The sequence below is a fragment of the Furipterus horrens genome, unplaced genomic scaffold (genome assembly GCF_987537825.1).
Source record: "Furipterus horrens unplaced genomic scaffold, mFurHor1.1.pri manual_scaffold_3, whole genome shotgun sequence".
Lineage (NCBI taxonomy): Eukaryota > Metazoa > Chordata > Mammalia > Chiroptera > Furipteridae > Furipterus > Furipterus horrens.
Genome location: NW_028327173.1, coordinates 135,330,985 through 135,350,968, shown reverse-complemented (window position 1 = coordinate 135,350,968; position 19,984 = coordinate 135,330,985). Strand labels below are relative to the sequence as shown.

Below are 19,984 nucleotides of genomic sequence, written 5' to 3'. Positions count from 1 at the left end.
GCCTAGGTAACCTGAGAGGTGGCTCTGGAAACATTCCAGGAGTGGGGGCAGCCTTCACAGCCTTCACAAGGCAGTTACGGTCTTGACCCCACCCACCCTTCCTGGGTAAAAGTCTCTCTCCTAGGGTTTTAATTCCACAGTTGGAACTTCATACCTTTGTCTTAAAGCTGAATTTTCTGTTACCACATGGATACTCCAGAAGGAGGTAAGGCATTGAACTTTACACCAGCAACTTCAAGCTCACGGAGAAAATTTTGTGAGTGCGGTGGGTGAGAGTTGGGGGCAGGTGAGGAGGAAGAGAGAAGAAGACTCAAGGAGGCAGTCCCATAGGTTGGGGGACAGAGAAGGCAGACAACCCGGAAGCAAGACTTGGTCTTTTTCTCAAGTCCCCCTGCCCCCACTGTACCCTTACCCAGGGGGAGGAAGAGATGGTGAGGATGAATATTTATTGAGGGCCTACTGGGGGCCAGGCCCTGTGATCATCACTCTCTGCATTATTCACTTTGTTCCCTACAGTAATCTTGTGGATTGCATATTAAGATTGATGCTCATTGTGGTAAGGCTACGTGCCCAGGCTAACACAGCTGGTGGGAGACAGAGCAGGTTTTGAATTCAGGTCTATCTAATTCCAAAGCCCGGGGTTTGTGTATTATAAGCATTGGGAGACTTTTGTTGCTTTCATTGATCTTTTCCTTTTAGGATAGAGGCTTAATAGTGGCAGAGGGTTTAGAGAATGAGAAATGGGAAGACGTAGATTCACTCAGTGATTCATGCTTGGAGAATCTCTGAAATATTGTAGGGAAACCTGAGTGTAGAGGACCTGGGCTTGAATCCTGCCTCTGCCACTTGCTGGGGACTTTGCAAAAATCACTTTATATCTGTGAACAGTCTGAATTAATATGCCAGTAAATAAGGTTAATGACACTTACGTTGAAGAGTTGTCATTCATTCATTCATTCAATTTTTTATTTTATGAATATTTTCTGAACTTTCCCTGCGTGCTAGGCACTATGTCATGTGCTGGGAAAACAAGGGTAACTAGACAGCTAGACACTCACTAAGCTCATTTTCTAGATGGAGACGTATATGTACAAGTAAATAAACAGAGCAATCCTCTGATAAAAGAGTTGCTCATGTGAGGAAGGTTCCTCACCCACATTTGAGGGTCTCAGGAAGACTCCTTGAAGAAAGAGATTCTTAAGCTGGCATCTAATACGTGACTATATGTTAGCCAGGGGAGGTGATGGAAGTTTAGTTGGGTAGCCTTGGGTAAGTTTATAGGAAGAAAGAAGAGTATTTGCAAAGTCCCCAAGTCAAAAGGTTGGTCAATGCACTTGAGGCACTGGGAGAAGTTGTGAATGGCTTGAGCACGGGATGCAACTTAATTGAGAGTGACTCAAGGATTGCACCAGGGAAGGGGATGGATGTCGCTGAAGAGATGGAGGGGTGAGGCATGTGGGCAGAGCTTACTGGTAAAGGAAATACACATATCAGACAGCAGATCAGGGTGTCCATCCACCAGCTATGTGATCATTACTTTGGGGAGAGGAGGTAGGGAAGAGCTTGACCAAAAGGCTGATTCCTGGGCCCCTTCAGAGCTACAAAGTAGAGTTTCTGAGAGCAAGGTCCAGCAATCTGTCTTTTAAAAAAATATGTAAACTATACCCCCACCCCAGAGTCTGAAAGCCTATGAGAAGTCACAGAGGAGGTCCGAGAGGGAAATGGTGTAGTTGGATTTACAAGCATTTTTCCTTTATTTGAGAATATCAATATTTCCACTTAATTCCTGAAAGAGTCTTGACAGAAAATCTGTAGTTGGCGGTTCTTTTCTTTCAGCAGCTGAAAAATGTATAGCACTTCTCTTTGGCCTCGTGGTTTCACATAAGAAATCCACTGCCATTCAAAGGGATGTTCTCTTAGAGGTAATGTTCTCTGGCTTCTCCGAAGATTTTTTTTATTTCTCTTCTTTTTCTTTTAGTTTTCAGAAGTTTAATCATGATGTTTTGAAATGGATTTCTTTGGGTTTATCCCATTTTGGATTTTCTCAGCTTCCTGAATCTGTATGTTTATATCTTTCACTAAATTTGGTTTATTTTCAGCTACTATTTCTTAGAAATTTTTTTTTCAGCATTCTTTCTCTTCTCCATCTGGAATTCTCATGATAAAAATGATTATATCTATATATATAATTTCCTCCTACATATCTCTGAGTCTGTATTTTTTCAGCCTGTTTTCTCTTTGTCAGTGAAATTAAGTAAATTTATTGATCTGTTCATCAAGTTCATTGATTTATCGTCTGTCATCTCTACTCTGCTATTGAGCTCATCTAGCGAGTTAAAAATTCTTTTTTAGTTATTGTGCCTTTACAATAACTTCTACTTTAATTCCAGTTATTGTATTTTTAATAACTTTATGTATTGATTGAGATTTTGTATTTTTATATGTTTCAAGAATGCTCAGAAATTCTGTACTTCTGATTCATCTCAGTGTTGGCATTAGTTGATTATCTTTTCTTAAGATAAGATTTTCCTATTTTTTGGTATGATGAGTGATTTTTGATTGTATCTTTGGTGCTCTGGACATCAAAAGTCTCTTGACCCTACTTTAATCTTCTGTTTCAGCAGGGAGTCAACCTTGGTCTGCTTTGTTCCTCTGGCACTGCTGGGGCTGCCTGTAGGGGCAGACGGTGCTTCCCTGGGACATGTGTTGTCCTTGGAGATCCAGGAACTGTGGGACCTGGCAAGTTCTCTGCCACTGGGTGGAGGGCCCAGAGATGCAGGGCTCTGCTAACACTGACACTGAAGTTGGATTGGCCTGTCACTGCCTAGATGTAGATGAAGAGTGGGGATTTGGGCACCTCACTGGGACTTCCCCTCTATTGGACTTCTCCTTTCCTGATCTTTTGGTCAGAAAGCAAGCTTTTCTTCTCCTTTTTCTCTCTCTGTGCGCATGTGTGTGTGCGTTTGTAAGCATTCTTGGCAGAACTGTGTTGCAGGCCTCTCTGGTGCTCAGTCGGGGTTTTATGGGAGATAAAAAGAAAACCGGGGAGCACTCACTATCATGTCATCCCTTAAGTCCTGAGGTCTCTAGCTAGTTCACTGACTTGTCTGTTGAGCTTTTTTCAGGGTATTTAGTTGTATTTAGGAGGCAGGAGTAGGGAAAAGTGGGTCTATCCCCTGTTGTCTGTAACAAGCATTTAAAAATTGTGATACAATACACTTAGCATAAAATGTATTGTTAGTAACATTTAGTACCTTCACAATGTTGGGTAACACCACTACCTAGTTCCAGGATATTTTTTGTCAGTCCAAAAGGAAACTGTGTACCCATTAAGCATCACTTCCCAGTCCCTCCTTTCTCTGCCCTGGCAACTTTTTTGTCTGCTTTAATGTGCTTTCAGCATCTCTAGATTTGATTATTCTAGTTATTTTATATAAATGGAAGCATCCAATATGTGACCTTTTGTGTCTGGCTTCTTTCACTTAGCACATTTTCAAAGTTTATGTTTAGCATGTATTTAATTCTTTTCTATGGCTGAATAAAATTCCGTTGTATGGATATACCATTTTTGTTTATCCATTCACCAGCTGACAAACATTAGGGGTATTTCTACCTTTGGCTGTTGTTAATAGTGCTGCTACGAACATGTGTGTACAAGTTTTTGTTGGAACACCAATTTTCAATTCTTTTGAGTATATACATAAGAGTAGAATTGCTGGATTGTATGATAATTCTATGCTTAACTTCTTGAAGAATTACCCAGTTGGTTTTTACAGAGGTTACATCATTTTACATTCCCACAAGCAGTGGGATTCCAACTTCCCACATCCAATTTGAGGGCTCCAATTACTATACATCCTTGCCAACACTTGTAATTTTCCATTAAAAAATTATAACCATCCTAATGGTGTGAAGTAGTATCTCTTTTTGGTTTTGATTTGCATTTCCTTAATGACGAATGATGTTGAGCATCTTTTCATGTGCTTGTTGGTTATATATATATACGTATATATATATATATATACGTATATATATATATATATATATATATATACACATTTCTTAAAAATATTTTATATATATGGTCTGTCCAGAAGGTATCCAGCCATGTAATATGAAAAATAGAGACATTTATTGAAGAAGCTACAGGTTACAAGAGACATTGTACATAGGACAATGATGCCCCAGTTCCCTTCAAAGTAGGCACCTTGGGACCTCACACAGTTCTCCCAGTCACCATCAGCTGCCCTGTGGTATTTCCTGAAACTCATTGGTTTTAGTTTTGGGGAAAGCCAGAAGTACCAAACCTGGGCTGTAAGGGGGGCCGAGTCACCTGGGTGATTTGATGTTTCACCAAGAACTCTGCACAAGATGTGATGAATGAGCAAGCACATCGTCCTCATGAAGCTGCAATCACCTGTCGCTCCTAGCCGCAGCCTTCTGAGTCATGCGAACAGTTTCTTCGGAGGCGTGTTCAAGCTGAATGCAGAACCGATGCAGATTCATGCTCTACTCGCTCAGTCACTTTGGATGTGACAGCCACGCAGCACACATGCTCACTCAGCGGTGGCTACCACCTTCACTGACTAGTACAGTGCAGTCATCATCATTTACACATGTGTATTCCAGTCCACTCGCCTTGGCTACCAGCTTACATTGGTGTTGCACAAACCTTTCTTGTTCTTTAACCATGGCTGGACTTTTTCCAGACGGACTATTTTTCAAGTATATATGTGTGTGTGTGTGTGTGTGTGTGTGTGTGTGTGTGTGTACCCCCCCCACTTCCTTTGGAGAAGTGTCCTGTTTAAGTCATTTGCTGATTTAAAAATTGGGTTATCTTTTTGTTGTTAAGTTGTTAGAGTTTTTTTAATTTTTAGTTTTCTCTATATTTTTATTTATTGAATTGATTGGGGTGACATTGGTCAATAAAATCATATACGTTTCAGGTGTATAATTCTATATGCATCAGCTGTATATTGTATTGTGTATTCACCACGCCAAGTGGTGAGTTCTTTATATATTGTGGATTCTAAACTCTTGTGAGATATATGATTTACAAATATTTTCTCTATTCTGTAGATATTTCTCTTCTTAAAAGTATTTTTCTTTTAAAAAAGATTTTATTTATTTATTTTGAGAGAGAAAGGAAGGGAGGGAGAAAGAGAGGGAGAGAAACATCAATGTGTGGTTACCTCTCTCATGCCCCCAAACGGGAACCTGGTGTGCAACCCAGGCATGTACTCTGACTGGAATCAAACTGGCGACCTTTTGGTTTGCAGGCCGACGCTCTATCCACTGAGCCACACCGGGCAGGGTCCATATATATTTTAGAATATGTTTGTCTAGGTCTTCAGAAAAATCTTGCTGGCATTTGTATTGGAATGCTATTAATTTATCCATCTATTGAAGTTTTCCTTTATATAGGATATAGCTTTTACTAGAACTGAAAAATTCTCCCTCAAGATCTATTGTATTTTTCGATAGGTTAATTCCTATGTACTTTATAGTTTTTATTGCTTGCATGAATCATATCTTATTTTTTAATACAATTCCTCTTTTGTACTGATGATGCTTGATGGTATAGAGAAATTTTGTTTCTGTATGTTGAACTTTTTAAAATACAACTTTATTGAGTTATAATTTAGATATCATAAAATTTCCCCACTTTAAGTGTATAATTTAATGGTACTAAAATACACACAGAATTGTGCAACTATCACCACAATCAACTGTAGAACGTTTTCATCAACACCCCCCACCCCCCAAGAAACCCCCAAACCTCTTAGATATCATCCCAAACCCATTGTCCCCCAGTTCTAGGCAACCACTAATCTACTCTCTGTATAAATTTACCTGTTTTGGACTTTTCATATAAATATGTGGTCCTTTGTGATCGAAACACAGTAACCCCACTTAATTCCTTCCCCCTAATTTATATGCTGTCCTGGTAATGCATATTCATTATTTTCTTAATCCTATAACATCATTATTATTTTATGTAGTTAATGTTCTTATAGTTACCCAAATATTAATCTTTCTTTTATTTCATTGCTTATTGCATCTCAGACCTTCCATCTGACATTGATTTCCTATGGCTTGAAGAGCATACTTTAGAATTTCCTTTAGTGAATTCTGCTGATGGTAAACTTTTATCATTTTTTGTCTGAAAAAGATTGCCTCTAGTTCTCTTTCATTCCTTTAAAACATGTTAAAACAATGAAAACTTGAAGAAAAATTGAAAGCACAGTATAAAATTTTTTGTCTGTGAATAATTTGATTAAATGGCCAAGTGATGTCCCACATCCCTGAATTTTGTTTTTTATTTCTTACAAAAAAGAACAAAGGTTAACCATCAAAATCATGAAATCAATGTCAATACACTGTTACCATCTAATTCGCAGACCCCATTCAAATGTCACTGATTGTCCCGGTAATTTTTTCTGGAAGAAAAAGATCCAGTGCAGAATAACTCACTGCACTTTTTTGTCTAGTTTGTTTTGTTTCCTCAGTCCTCACCTCAGCCTTTCCTTGACTTTCATGTTCTTTTTTTCTTTCTGAACATGTGCTTCAGTGAGCTGTCAGGCCAAGGGGGCAGCAGCTGAGCAGAGCTCAGGGCCTAGAGGGGAGTCACGCACGGCTCCCTTTTGTCACCTCAGGAAGCCTATTTTTTTCCTTTCAACCCTGAGAAAGTGTCAGAGGCTTGGCTAGCAGTCTTGTGGATGGTTTTCTGGGTGTACTTGGCCACCCCGCCCATGGCTGCAGCCTGGGCTACCCCTTCCACTTGTGCTTCAGGTCCTGCAAGCCCTTGCTGACTATGGCTGCAGGGGGCCTCTGAGGAGTCAAGGGTACTGAAGCCACATTGGATCTCCGGACTTTCATGTTCTTGATACATTTGAAGATTACAGGCCAGCTGTTTTGTAAGTTGCACCCAGGTTTGGGTTTGTCTGATGCTTCCCCATGATCACCTCCGTGTCATGCGCCTTTGGCAGGAAGAGCATGGAAGGGGAGCTAGCCTTTTCTCATGGCGTCCCACCTGGTGGTGTGTGATTTTGGCTTGTTCCGTCACTGATGATGCTCACTTCGGTCACATGAGTGAGATGGTTGCTGCCAAGTTCACCACTGTGAAGTCACTATTTACCCCTTTGTAATAAATATTGTGTGAGGAGGTTATCTGAAACTGTAAATACCCCATTCCTCATCAAACTTTCTACTTATTCATTTACTTGTTTATATTAGTATGGAGTTGTGGCTTCCTAGTTTATTCAATGGACTGTATCATGTGTTGCTGCCATTATTTATTGTGATACCGAAACTTTCCCCAGTTTGACCAGTGGACTCCTCTTCAAGCAAGCTTTTGTGCCCTTTGACATAGCCTCATTGTTGCTTGAGTTCTCTTGTTGTCCGTTTCAAGATGTCTCTTCCTTGTCTTCTAGCTCATCTTCTATTTTTCCTGCCCAAGTCCTAGAATCAGCCCAAGGAGCCTTGTTCCTTTTAGTGGAGAATGGTACTTAGAAGCCAAGGTCTTGGTGCTGGCTGTATTTACTACTATTGGGATGTCTCTGCTTCTTTCTCTTGGCTTAATGCTCCAGCAGCCTCTGGTGGCCAAGAGGGCCCTGAAGTTCTAGGCTCTCATAGGTCCTCAGAAGGAGAAGACACACTTTCTTAAATAAAGAGCTCTATTGCCCTGCTCACCCAAGAGCCCATCCCTGGACCAGTCACTGTGGCGATGGGCACAGGACTCTTTTTATTGGCCAAGCTTGGGTTGCAGGCCCACGCCTATTTGAAGAGGGGGATAGGTGGGGCTTCAAGGGTTCAGCTTCATCTAACTATATGGAATGGGTAACCCACAGGGAAGGCAGGAATTCTTTTACCAAAGGAAAGATGAGCAAACCTGGGGCTGACAAAATAGCAAGTATCTACTACTATAACAAATGAGAGTTTCATTATAAATTGTGATAATGGTTGAAAAAAGAGAGTAAGCTGATGCACAAGAGGATCACAGTGGGACCCCCATTAACCCAAAGGTCAGGGGAGGCCTCTTTGAGGAGAGGCAGGCAAGCTTAGACCTGAAGGACAGGTGTGGGACCTGGGCAAGGGGACGTGGCAGTGAATTGGTCCAGGTAGAGGAAACTGCCTTGTGCAAAGGCCCTGAGCCTGGAAGCTTGTCTGGCCAGTGTGGCCAGAGCATGGTGAGTGAGGGAGAGCAGCGACAGTAAGGCTGGGGTTGGGGTCAGGGAGGCTGACCTGGCAGGGCCTTGAAGGCGCTGACAAGGATGCTGACTTTAAGCTCAGTGAACTGGGGTGCCATTGAAGGGTCAGGGTAGGGGGAGCCCAGTCTGGCTGCCGGGAGAGTAAGGATTAGAGAAGCCCAGTTGGGGAGGAGAGAAGGGACTGTGGGTCCCTAGGTATATTATATCTTTCTACTCCTTTCTTCCCTCATCGAAACAACGACATGCAGAAGCCTTTGATGACGTGGCCTCATGCCTGGTGAACGTGCCAGGGAAGGGAGAGGATGGCTACAAAATGACTCTGGTATGCATCCTGCCCAACAAACAGCTGACTTCCTGGGATGCCCCCAGCCCCCACTCCCCAGCCCCAGCCATCCCTGTTTCTCTGCCCAGCTCCTCTTTTCTCCATGGTGTTCATCACCATCCAATGCACTGCTTTCCTATTTTTATCGGTCTCTCTCGCTATATGTATCTCCTATGCACTGGGCATTTTGATCTGTCTTATTCCCAGCTGTATTCCCAGCATCTACTGTGGTGCCTGGCATATCAGAGGTGCTCAGTAAGTTTTCTAAACAACGAAATGAATTGTGAGAGGGTCTGTACTGGAGACAGAAAGGCTGGAAATGGCCTGTTTCAGGACATAGGCCTGACGCAGGTCTTGGCCACGCACCAGGCCTCGGGAGGCCAGAGAAAGCCAGTGTCTGCAGGACTTGTTGAGGGCCAGTTGGGGCAGACGGGACAGGCTGGTGGACACGAATATGACACACAGAATGTGGGCAAGGCTGGCTGATGGACAGAGTCTGGAGGTAGGGGATAAGGACTTATAGGGGGGAGGCCCTGCCCTGCCCTCAGGCTGATTCAGAGGCCAGCTCAATGCAGCATGTGGGTGGGGGTGGGGAGAAGGTGACAGAACTATGAAGAGGTGTTGCATTTGGGAAGCATCTGTCTTTACCCCACGGCATTGTTCCAGTTGTCCACCTTGCTCTTGCCACACTAGCCTTCTTCTGTTCCATACCAAACTCATTCTTACCTCAGGGCCTTTGCACTTGTTATTCTGTCAGGAAGGTTCTTCCTATAAGATAGGCCTAAATAAAACTGAAGTGAGGTCTGTGTTACATAATGTATGCACAGCACTGAGCACGGTCCCTGCACAGAAAGAGTTCGTTACTGCAATCACTCGGCAAATTTAGGTGAGCCCTTGCTATGTGCCAGGCACTGTTTCAGGCACTAGAGATACACTAGTGAAATGACATTCTACTTTGGAGAGACAGATAGACCCTCCTTCTTGTTTTTCACATGGCTACCTCTTTCTTGTCATTCAGGACTCAGTCTAAATATTATCTCCCCTGAGAGGCCTTCCTGCACAGTTTGTTCTAAGTGAGCCATCCCCCTCCCATCACTTTAGTAGCCAAAGTCATTAATCGCTGTTTAACAAACTGCCTCAACACTTAGAGGTTTAAAAGTTCACTCTGACAGCCAGGGAAGTAAGGATGGAAAGGGCCCAATTTCTCATGATTCTAAAGTGTGACTGGGCTCAGCGGGTGGTTCTTCTGCTCTGTGTGGTGTGGACAGAGATCACTGGGGGAGGGGGCCTGGAACATCCAAGATGACCCCATCTTCCCAAGTCTCTGTGTACCTGACGTTGCCATTCCATGGCAGCTGGGTTCCAGAGGGGAAGGGCTGCCAGTTCCTTTAAGGGTTAGGCCGGAAACTGCACAGCAGCACTTGCATGGCCTTCTGTTGGTCCAAACGAGTGGTGGGATGAGCCCAGAGCCATCTTGATAGGCAGAGTAAGAAAGAACTTGTGGGATCTTGTACCCACCACACTGTTCATCTGATTACCTTGTTTTGCTTTCTTTACTATATGAAGTCATTTTATTCATTATTTTATTTATTTCATGTTTTTTTCTCCTTCTTCTGCCCTAAGATAAGGAGAATGAATAGATGAATTGGACCTTAGTAAATGTGTTGCCTCTCTCAGGTAGCAGAGTGCCTTAATCTGATTAGGACATGTCCTTAAGAAGGATAGATAGCAGAAGGCCCATAGGAGGTATTACATATGGTGAGATTTCAGCTTGAGGTGTGGGGGACCCTTTCTGTCCCCGCAGCCGCTGCTTCTCCCTTAGTTGACTGGCAAAGGGGGAGAATTCTGCAGCCCCTGATATCTGTCCTCTTCCAAACGCTGGACTTCAAGGATTATCCACACACCCCTGCGGTCACCTTCTCAAGGCTCACCCACTCCCCAGATGTTCCCTTTGTGGTTTCTCATTTCTCTTGAGCAACACTGGGGCTGGCAGCTGGGGAGGAGCAAGCTGACATGCCTGCAGGCGGCGGGTGGCTGATGCAGGGGTAGGGACAGCCCCTGAAAGCTGGGTTCAGTGCGGCTCTCACCCTGTGGCTTTGCCCTCTGCTGCCCCCGAGGCTGAGAATGTCATCACCCTCCAGAAGAGCCAGGATGTGCTGGAAGGTGAAGGAGAGAAGAAGACTATGGTGAAGAAGATGATGGTGCGAGAGCCACGTCTGGTCTGTGGCATTGGGGTGGGAGGAGCGGAAGTCCTGAGTCTACCCACTGATGAGCCAGGGGGCTAGGCGGGGAGAGGAGAGACGAGGAGGCAGGGCACTTGGCCTTGAGTCTCAGCTCCACCTCTAGCTGCTCTCTGCCTGTCTAGAGGGAGCCCAGGCAAGTCATGTCCCTTCTCTGAGCCTCACTCTGCTCATCTGTGACAATGCCTGTGTCACTGCTTGGCGGGGGAGAACACAATCCAATGGTTTTGTGTAGAGCATTGTGTACCTGGGAGCAGTTTTATTACTTAATACCAAAAGTTAGTTCTGGTGGGGAATTTTCTTATCATTTTGCTAAATACAGTCATTTCTCAGTTATCCACCAGCATGTGCTGGGTGGGGATAAGCAGAGAAGTTTCCAAAATCATACTTAGCTTTGAGTCCCTTAGAGAGGGAAAATATCCTTGCCCTTGATACCTTCATTTAACTAATATTAATTGAGCACCTATTGTCTGTAGGTAGTAAATCAAAAGTGAGAAGTAATTAGAAGGACATTTTAAAAGGAATTCAACTGGATTTCTCTCGAGGGCCCTTTGTGGTGTTTTTGCTTTGGGCTAGTCTGTGGTTTAAATAAACCTCCCGACCATGGGGCTTCAGAGACGCAGCTGGTTAGAACGTGGGGTGTTTGGGTGGCTTTGAACTGAGGCTCCAGACAGGTCTGAGCAGTGAGCTGGCTCCCTCCGACTGGAGGCTGCCAGAGCGTGGAGGTGGGGAGTTCTGCCCAGGCTGAGGGGCTGCTGTAGCTGCTCCTGGAGGGGTAGCCGCAGCCCTGGTGGTCTGCAGCGGCCTGCTCCCCTCATCGGCCCTTCTGTGTGCCCTGCTCAGAGGCAGATCCAGGAGGAACCACTGGATTCCCTCTCCAGCCCCGTCCGCCAGCAGGCCATGGAGACCCTGACGCAGCTGAGGTGTCCACAGCCCCTCCCCGACACCCATCTCCTCTTCTTCTTGCCATGGGCTCCACCTCTGTCTTCTGGAGCCTCTCTGCTGTGCCCTAACCCCACTCCTGGGCCTTCTCCTCTCCCCGTGCCCAGTCCCTCCCAGGGCTGTCCGCCCTCCGCACCCACTTCCCTCCTCCCCCCACCTCACCTCACCCTTTGTGGATCTGAATCTCAGGCCCACGCCTGGCACCCCGTCGAGGTACCCTCGCCCCAGCCCTGCATTCATAGCTCCAGCCTCCCTCACTCTATGCCTTTGCTTTCTGTCTCCTCACCAGTCACAGCCATCCTGTGCTGGATCTTTGGGAAAGGTCAGAGCTGGTGAACACGTGTGTGAAGAGTGTGTTCTCCCTGCCTTCTGTGCAGGCCATGCAGGAGAAAGATGAGGCCAAGGCTGACACCGTACAGGTAAGCAGCGCCCTCCCCGGTGGGTCCTAGGGTGGTCCAGGGTCCTCAGAGTGAGGTACATGGTAGGACTCCCAGCAGGGAAAGGAAGGGTGCTTGCTCGAGTTGCAGGGCCTGGGGCAATGTGCTGACCCTCTCTTGGTATGAGAGGGATGTTTGGTGAGTGAACGGATTTTTGGAATAGGGATCAGTCTCTCATCTGGAGGGTTCTATTGACTTCTGAGCCCTGCCCAGTGAGAGGCAGGTGGGCAGGCATTGGTATGGCCAGAGGAGGTAGCCAGGATTGAGAGGAGGCTGGTTGAGGGCTAGGTCACAAGGAAGAAAGACTGGCTGTGGCCCAGAGAAGCAGGACCTCAAGGAGCTCAAACACATGAAAGCCTTTCAACCTCTGCAGTTGTCCTAGGAGGAGCGGTCAGAGGTGACCTTTAGTGTAGGGTGTAGGGTCAGTGGGGGAAGTCAAGGGAGTGGTGTTTCGGCTCAGAGTAAAGCTCATTCATTCATTCATTCATTCATCCTTTCATTCATTGAATATTAACGGAGGGCCTACTAGAAGCACAGGGGTGGGATAGAGGAGGCGCAAGGGCAGGGGTGAGATAGACCTTATCAGAGAATTATGCAGTTAATGCAAAATTACAACACTGGTACATGCTGCGAGCAAGAAGTACTGCTGCTATGAAGAGCCTGGAATGGAGGGGACCTGGCCTAGGTGGGCGGGGGTTCAGGATTCTTGGTGCTGGAGCTGAGAGGTTAAAGAAGAGCTTGTTAGCTGAAGGGAGTGGGGCTGGCAGAAGGAAAAGCATGCCGGGCCGAGGGAACAGCCTGTGCAGAGGCCTGAGGCTGGAGAGAACATGGTGACAGCAAGGATGACACTGAGGCGGTGTGGCTGGAGCCCAGGGTCGGGCGAGAGTGCTGAGAAGTGAGGCTGAGAGCTGTGGGGGCAGACCACGTGGCGGTAAGAGGGCTCTGGGTCCCAGAGGTGGTGCCCTGAGATAAGACCCAAAGGAAGGGCGGGCAATCCTTGTTTGGGCCCAGGAAGGCGAAGGACCCCTTGTAGTAACAGGTCCAGCCAGCAGAGGACAGCGCTGCACAGTGCTGGGCTGCAGATGAGAAGGACCGAGGGGCTTAGCTGGAGAGTGAGGTTTGCTTGGTGGTTGTGGTGCAACCCTGGTGTGAATGAACAGACTCAGGAAGCCTGGGCAATACCAATGTGAGAGGCAGACATGGGGAACTGGCAGGACAAGGGAAGGCAGAGGAGAGAGGGCCTTTCCAGAGTGGCTCCAACCCATAGCTCAGCCTTGTGTATGTGTAATGCCTGCACCTTCCTAAAACCGAGGCCTGTGGTGTGATTGACAGGGGAGGAGCCCGGGCATGGGAGAGGTGGCGGCCCTGAAGAGGCGACTTGGAAAACCTATTTAAGTCTAGGAGTAGCAATTAAAAAAAGAACCAGAGCGCTTCCCTAGAGACAATAATAAAAGTTTACCTAGCTCTTAGAGTTCTGGAGCATTTTCCCACTCACCCTCTCATTTGTTGCTTACTTGGCCTATGGTAGATTCTTAGTGAATGTTGGGTATCTGCTTCCTTCACTATAAGGTAAAAAGTGCAGCGATAATAACGACCAATTTGTGGATAAGGAAACTGTAACCCATGGAGGGGAAGTAATGTGTCCAGTATCATACGTTAAGTTAGTCTCGGGTGGGACCGAAGAGCAGCTTCCTGGGTCCACACAAGGGGTTGCCTGGGGTGAGGGTCTGCTCCAGAGGCCTGCTAGTAGCTTGGTCCTTCTCCTGTCTACAGACACTTTACTGTCATACCTTGGAAGCCCTGCAGACACTGCTCAATGCTCTCTTTGTTGAGTGCCCCATTGCTGCTGGGCTGACGAGCATTTTGGAGGTGAGGGGACAGGGGGGAGGGGAAGGGTGGAGAAGAAAGGAGGATTGGCTTAGGAGGAGGGGGTGATGGGTGCTGGACCCAGAAGGAGTGATTTGATTTCAGGATGTGATCTTGTGCGTGTTCTGCCTCCCTGTCCCAGACCCGTGCCTCTTCACTCTCTCCCTCCCTTCCATACTCCCATGGTAGCTGCCCCCGTATCTTTGCTCTGTTCATTCATGCCCCTGTCTTCTTCTTTGAGCCTCATGATTCTCCATTTTTCATCTCTCTCCTCATTGACCATCCTCCCTCTAGTGTTTCAGTCCTATTCTCAGCTTCTGGACCCCATGACTCCCTATGCTCTAAGAAGAAGAGAAGATCTGTGGGGAGTGGTCTTTATGCTCTCCCCAGAAGCTGATCAGTGAAGACTGGGCTGCCCACCCAGGCAGTAGGGGCTGGCAGCCAGCCTGGAGCTCTGAGTCTTACCCTTGTCCTCACAGCCCCTGGGGCCCTGGATGAACTCTGGAAAGGCCCATGAACGAGCTCTTGCTGTGAGCAGCAATGTTTCTGTGTTGAAGCACACACTTCTCACCCTGCCTTACTCTGTGAGTGGCCTCCGGGAGATGGGGCGGGGGCCTCCTGGGGGGAATATTCCCAGTTCTGAGGGAGCCTGTGCACCTGTCCAACCTGTCCAGAGATTCCCAGGTGGCTCTTACCGTCCTCAGAGGGCTCCGCTATCAGGGACAGACATTCCATCTCTTTTTACCATTTGCTGTATAGCATTATTGAACCTATAAGACTCAGTCCCTAAGATTATTATAACACAAATAGGTACGTTTCGGATTCACGGGCCTGGGGCTTCTGCTGGGAAGACTCACCGTTCGCATCGGGGATCCCGATGAGCATATTGGCCGGGAGGCTCTGGAGGGCATCGCCATCCTTTATACCATCCTGGACCTCCGAAATCGTAAGTCTAGAGCACCTCTGAAGCAAAGCTTCTGAGCAGGCAGGCATTCAGCTAGGCACTTGACTAAGGCAGTAGCAAGGCACTGGTGGGTGGGAGATGGTGGAGACCAGCACAGGGTCTGATGGGGTATGTAGAGGTACAAAGAATTAGTCCCCACAGGACCAGGGACAAAGGCCATAAACAAACCTATTTTGATTGAAGCAATCCTTCTATCTAAGCTTTTCCTCATCCTTCCAAATGTAATCTGTGACTCTCATTTTCACATTCCCGTGGAACCATATATACTCAGGCATGATAGCCCTAATCTCTTAGTTCCTGGTCTGTCTTCTCCACTAGACTATAATCTCACTTGAGGACAGGGCAAGGCTGTGTCTTGTTCACCGATGAATCCCCAAGGGCTAGCCATGGGCCAGGCACGTGGTGGGTGCTCAGTGAATATTTATGGAATGAATGAACAAAGAACAGATTGTATCTTAGAAGCACAGTGGTTCAAACCTGTAAGTGGAGAACATTCCTGGGATGTTCTTCCAGGGAGCTAGCGTTGCAGCATGGGCTGACACAGGTGCCCAGAAGGCACTGCACCTAGAAGCGCACCGTATCATCGATTACTTGTGTCCTTCTTTTTTCCACAGTCCCAACACTGCCTCAAACCAAGGGACCTTGGCATGTTGTTTAAACTGCCCTGGCTCTGGAGGCAGAGTGACCTGGGTACAAGACCTGGCTCTGGCCCTCCCTAGCTGTATGACCTCAGACAAGTACTTTCCTTGTCCAGGTCTAGATTTATTCATCTGTAGAAAAGGGTAAAATAGCATATAACTCGCAAGCTTTCTGAAAAATTAAATGAGATCATATATGTAAAAAGACCAGCTCAGTACCAAACATTATAGGCACTTGTCAAATAGAGCTTTCTTTTTTCTTTCTTAAAGACTTTATTTCCTTGTTTTTAGAGGCAGGGGAAGGGAAGGAGAAAGAGAGGGAGAGAAACATCAATATGTGGGTGCCTCTTGTGCACCCCCAACTGGGGACCTGGCCTGCAACCCAGGCATGCGCCCTGACTGGGAATTGAACCAGTGACCCTTTGGCTCGTAGGCCGGTGCTCAATCCACTGAGCCACACCAGCCAGGGCAAGTTTTCTTTTCTCCATGCCTACAATGATGGTCTTATTAGTTTCAGGCCTTTGGGATCTGTCTGGTGTCCCTGCTTTTCTTGACCTCTAACATTTGGGACAAAGATTTGTCCCCTGGACTATTTTCGCTGCTGCCCAGGAACCACTCAGACCTCCTGAGTAATGGGTAAAAGTGATATAAGTCATGTTAATAATCAGCCTTAAGGTCAGGAATAGTATAGACCAAGTTAGTATTGCTAGATTTTACAAATAAAAACACAGAACACTCCCTTAAGTGTGAATTTCAGATAAACAATGAATAATCTGATTGAAAGTATTATATATTTGAGATATATTTTCACTAAAAATTATTTGTTTACCTGAAATTCATATTTAACTGGTTATCCTGTATTTTATCTGGCAAGCCTAGGCCAAATCCACTCTGTTAGATTCTGCAGGAGAAAAGTGGTTTGTCTGGACCCCCTGACCGTAGGAAGCAGCAAAGCTAGAATATAAAACCTGCGTTTGCCTGATTCCAGGTCCCAAGCTCCTTCCCTTTACAAAAAACCCACGCACTTGGTTCATGTGGTCACTCCACCTGATGGACCTTTCTCATGCCCATGTCTTGCCTACACTGGGAGATCCAGGAAGGACCCAGGTCAGGCCATAGTAAGGGCTCATAAAATGCATCTGAAATGTTTTTCCTTCAATAGAAAATACAAACCATCATATGCCAGATACTATTCTAGGCACTGGGACATAGCAGTGATGAAATAAATATAAAATCAATTAACCAAATAATCCACCCTGTTGAACTTACCTTCTTGTTGTCAATAGACAACAAAATATAAAAAGTAATACCTATAGTAAGTCAGATGATGATGAGTCCTAAAGAAAAAAGAAAGCAGAAAAGGGGAGTTGGGAATGCCAGGAGCAGGGGGATTGCCGATTAAGGGGCATTGCCATACGCCTACCGGAATGGCAAAAATGAAAGGGACAGTGCCGCACGCTGGTGAAACGTGAGCCACTGGAGCTCTCAGGATCTGCGGTGGGAGCATCACTGGCCTCCACCGCGGAAAGCTGTTTGTCAGTATCCCCTGAAGCTGAATCTATGTCTACCCAAGGACACAGCAATTTCTCTCCTAGTTATCTGCCTAGCAAATGTGTCCATGTAGTCAGCAAAAGACATGATTAGACATACTAGAGTGTTTATAGCAGCACTATGCACAATAGCTGGAACCAACCCAAATGTCCATCAGAGGTAGGACAGATACATAAATTGTAGTATATTCATACCATGGGAACTTGGGCAGCACTGAGGATGAATGAAGCAATGCTGCTTGCAACAGGGGCCATGAATCTCACCCACATGATGTTGAGTGAAGGCCAGACATCAAGGATCGCATAATATATAAGTCCATTTGTAGAAGTCCAACAGTAAGGTTATCTAATCTGTGGGCTGAGAAGTCGGAATAGTGGTTACCCCAGGGGAGGGGAGGGACAGAGTGGACTGAAAGAGGGCATACGAGGGGCTTCTGGGGTGCTGATCACATTCTGTTTCTTGACCTAGGCACCAGTTACGTGGATAGGTTGAGCATTTGAAAATTTATTTAGCTGGGTACCTATGATTTATGCACTTCCTACATCTATGTTTAACAAGAAGTTTTAGAGAAAGGGTGATCAGGCCTCACTGAGAAGGTCCTCTTCTTACAGGAGCCAGGGATGAGAAAGAGATCCCCAAGACGGAACTGTATGAGAGCAACAAGCGTTTCCTGTGGCCCTACAACCCCGTCATCCCACGCCAGAACATTCAGCGTGTGCTCATGGTGACTGCTTGCTGCCTGCCAGCCCTGGGCCTTCCCGGGAATGGGGGAGAAGGGCAGCACCAGCCTGCCCAATGCCCTCCCCTCCTCACCCATGTTCCAGGAAGGCTTCCCTGACCACGTGGGCCATCCTGAGTGCCCATGACCCCTCTGGTCTGAGCCACAGTGAGTGGGCTGAGTCACCCAGCTCTGGGGCCACGTCGCCTCTTGTTTTGCAGCTCCTCCCCAGAGGTTGCGGGCTCTCCCTGCTGACCTCTGGGTGTGCTTGGTGGTGTTTATGCAACTGTGTATGGCTCATTCAGGGTCTGTCCACGTGTGCCAGCATCTCTGTGCCTTTGTTTCAGGAATTCAGAAGCTTCCTGGGGCCCGAGGAGGTAAAGGACGTGTTGCTAGCAGCCCTGGAAGGGCTGAAGGGTGCCTCGGAGGCTCGGGGGAAAGACTCAGGGGAGACGATGCCGCTGGCCTCAGAGGAGATACTCCGCTCAGTGCTGGTGTGGTACGAAGACAGGACACTGGAAGTGGTAAGGCCCCTGGGAGTGGGGGCTGGGCTGGGAGACCCCACAGGGCCTGCTCATCCCTCAGGTAAGGCAGGGGTGGTGGTGGCTGAGTTCAAGGCGGGGAAGAACTCACCCATCCAGTGTGGGGCAGCGGGGGTGGGCAGTGAAGACAGAGTAGCTCGCTTTCAGGGAAGGAGCAGGCACTCTGCCCACTTCCCCTTTTCTCTCCTGTGTGTCCCCTTCTATCCTGTCACTCCTTTCCTCCTCCGTCTCCCTGCCCCCACAACTCCCTTGGCCTCGCCATTGGCCCTCTGCGTGCTCATGGCTTCCCGCCGTCCTCCAGATCCCAGAAATCGTGGAGGCTGTCTACGTGCAGCTGAGCCACATCCAGGAGCCACAGGCCCGCAAGGTGGCCCTGCTGCCCGTCTCTCTCCTGGCCCGCTCCTTTATGCCCAAGGTCGTGAAGGCCCTGCTCCTGTGCCCTCTCCCACTAGACAGGTACCAAGGTGGGGGTTGGCCTCAGAGGGTTGAAGCAGCCCCCGCCCGGGCCTGGGACTCTTCTTCTACCCAGAGGAGTCCCTTGCCCTTCTAGACGGCCCCTCTTCTGTGATCTGTGGTACTACGACGACCATTAGGCACTTCCCAAACACTGCTAGCTGTCTTTGCTCAGCATTAATAGTGCAATAACCCCATTCTACAGATGAGGAAACTGAGGCTCAGGGGAAGTTTCTTACCCTAGGCATCCACTGAGCCAGCAACAAAATGAGGACCTGAACTCAGATCTGACCAACTCCAAGCCCAGAGCTCTATAATGATGCCATAGAAAGGAGGCCTGAGTGACAGTCCTGACTCAGCTTTCAGCTGCTGTGTGGTCTTGGGTAGCCTGCTTGTGCTCTCTGGGCTTCAGTTTTCCCCCACAGGCCAAAGGAAGAAATAATGCCTGCATTCCCACTCCATATGGGTGGTTGTGCCGAGTAACGCAGCCAGTTGTGCCGGGTCCGTGCAGGAGGGCGCACTGTGCCCTCAGCCTTCAGGGAGCGGGTGGTCTGATGGGCAGAGGGGACTGTGGCCAATGGTGAGCTCATGGCCAGGAGAGACCAGTGTGACTGGTGCAGCCTCCTGGCCCTGGAAATGCTCCCACACCTTTGAATGACTAAATCAAGGCAGAAAGCGTGTGGTCCACATCTTAAGATGGTTGGTTGAGAGTGAAGGTAACAGAATTGTGCAGAGCTATGCAAATGGGGTGTGTCTCTAAGAAGGAGAGTTGGTGTCATTCACAGAAGCCAAGGACATCAGTGGTGAGGGCTGGGGTGACACATATCTGTCCTCCCACCTGCAAGAATTTAAACCTTGTGACTGCACTGCCCACCAGAGGGTTTGCTTCTTGGAGCCACTAGACATGCAGACTCACAAGGCTGCGGAGGCCACACTTGAAATCAGAGTCACTCAGGATATAGGACAGGATGGCATCAGGGGCTCCTCTTTGCAGGAGACCTTGCAGCAGCCCATGAAGCTGGCCAGACGGAGCAGGAACAAAATTCAAGGAGGCCCTTGCTCTCAGGTGACCTGCCTGCCTGCACTTGTGTGAGCCTGAGA

The 19,984-nt window shown here is 47.4% G+C and overlaps 1 pseudogene; it reads left to right on the top strand.

Annotated features, from left to right (window-relative positions):
• Window positions 1–19,984, top strand: part of LOC150015984 (maestro heat-like repeat-containing protein family member 7) — a 52,059-nt pseudogene that overhangs the window by 9,094 nt on the left and 22,981 nt on the right.